The sequence below is a fragment of the Octodon degus genome, unplaced genomic scaffold, assembly GCF_000260255.1.
Source record: "Octodon degus isolate 3935 unplaced genomic scaffold, OctDeg1.0 scaffold00062, whole genome shotgun sequence".
NCBI lineage: Eukaryota > Metazoa > Chordata > Mammalia > Rodentia > Octodontidae > Octodon > Octodon degus.
The window spans coordinates 9,124,216-9,126,342 of record NW_004524638.1 but is presented as its reverse complement, the minus strand read 5'-3'; the positions used below and the strand labels follow the sequence as shown (position 1 = coordinate 9,126,342).

At 37.6% G+C, this 2,127-nt stretch overlaps 1 pseudogene; it reads left to right on the top strand.

The window, feature by feature from the left end:
* Positions 1-2,127, top strand: part of LOC105742621 — a 60,369-nt pseudogene that overhangs the window by 43,079 nt on the left and 15,163 nt on the right.

Here is a 2,127-nt window from a genome sequence, read left to right as displayed (position 1 = left end):
GCATGGCATGCAGCGCTGGGGATCGAACCTGGGTGCTTGTACTCGCCAGGCAGGCACTTAGACTGCTGAGCTGTCTCCCTGGCTCAGAAAGAGTTACTCTTTTGCTTTGTGGCATTCGTTTAAAATTTGCTCCCTTTTAATAATAAAAACATTAACCGGATAGGCTGAAAAGAATCTTACTATGTTACTAATTTTATCATCGTGATTACAGAAAATATATTGATATCTGCATTGAGTTGGACTGGATCATTTTTAGAAACTAGTCTTTAAATTAAAAATATATGTAAATGGTAATTTTTTTTTCTGATTATACAAAAAGATACCATGAAAAGTAGGCCTAGTAACTTCCAGGCCCTTCCTCTGATTTAATTAGTTAATTAATTAATTAATTGCTTTTACTTTTTTAGAAATGGCCTATATATCAATAGCTCTATCTATCTATCTATCTATCTATCTATCTATCTATCTATCTATCATCTATCTGCCATCTATCATCCGTCTACCTGCCTGCTTACCTACCTGCCTTTAGTCTGTTTTTTCTAAGCATATGTGCATGAACAACACATTCGGTCCCATCCCTTGTGTGTCCTAGACCGAGGAGGAGCCTGCCCCCGGCACGTTTCTTTCCAGTGGCTCCGTGGCCGTCGCGTGAGTACGAGCAGAGCCTTCTTCCATGAGTCTACCATTAGAATTCATTTAGATTGTTTTTGATCTTTCACCTGGATATTCTCTATACATCTTCTCTTATGTTTTCTGCCTGCTGAATAAAATTGCCAGTGCAGATGCTAACCCAAAAAGCAACCGTAAACGTGAGAATACTGACCTCTCTGAAAGACCAGTGGGGCCAGGGGTCACTTCCCAAGTCAAAATTTATACCTCCGAGACAGATACCAGGGCTCATTTATGCCCTTCTGAGATAGCATACGGGCGCTCACTCTGACGTTATCAAACTTCTCACTTCTCCAATGTCAAAGATGAAAAATGGTTATTTCATTGCTTAGTTTATATTCCTTTCATTTTACCGTACACGGTGTATGGTAAAAGTCACTTGCATGAAATTTCCTGCGGTTTATTTAATCATATTCCTAGTTTTCCTTTTTTAATCATTAATCTTTTCATTCTTATCTATAAAATACAATACAACCTAAGACTTTGTTAGATACCCAAATTATTTTCCCGCTTTCTCTTTTCCTTTGCCTCTGCTAATGTCTTGGGTATGCAGATGTGGGTGAGGGAAGTTTTGCTGATTTCAAAACAATCAGCCTTCTTTTACTTGCTTAGAAAAGTCTTTTCTGTGTTAAGATATGTGCATCTTCTTGTACATTTTCTTTGAGCTCTATTAATGGCTCCATTTTTGGAGCTTACATCTTGATGCATTTTGAACTGATTTTGATAGAGAGTAAGGAAGAAAGTTTAATTTGGAAAGTTTTAATTCTAGATAGTTATTAAATAATTCATTTTTCCTCTTTTGACTTAGGATACCACCTTTATTTAATGCTCGTTCCCTTATAACATAAAATTAAAATCCATATAGATTATTAAGTCCTGACTGTATGTATTCATTCTTTAAAACTATTTTATCTACTGAGGGTCTTGGAGACACTAACTGCTGGCATTGGAATAGTGATGAGACGAGATGGATTTTTCTCTTCCTAGCACTTTAAGTTCAATTTCTATATTAGAAATACACAGATAATAAATGATATATACTTATATGGACTATATGAAGAATGAGTGAGCACGCATGTGTGTGGGTGGTGTTTACTTTATATAAGGATAGGGCTCTTACAGTGACAACATTTAAAGTAGAGATTAAGGGAGCCAGGGAGATAGCTCAGTGGAATAAGTGCTTGCCGGGCAAGCACGAGGTCCTGAGTTCAATCTCTGGTACCACCACACACACACACACACACACACACACACACACACACACACAAAAGGTAGGGATTAAAGGATAAGAAGTTGTCATTTGAAAAGAATGTTCCAGATTGGATGCTACTAGTGTGTACTAAGGGTCAAAATGGGAAAGAATTCTGTGAATTAGAGGAAGACCAAGATGGCGCAGAGCTAAGAGCCTAAATGCTGGGGATACATGTGAACACTTAGAGCAAAATCTCTTGGCCAGGA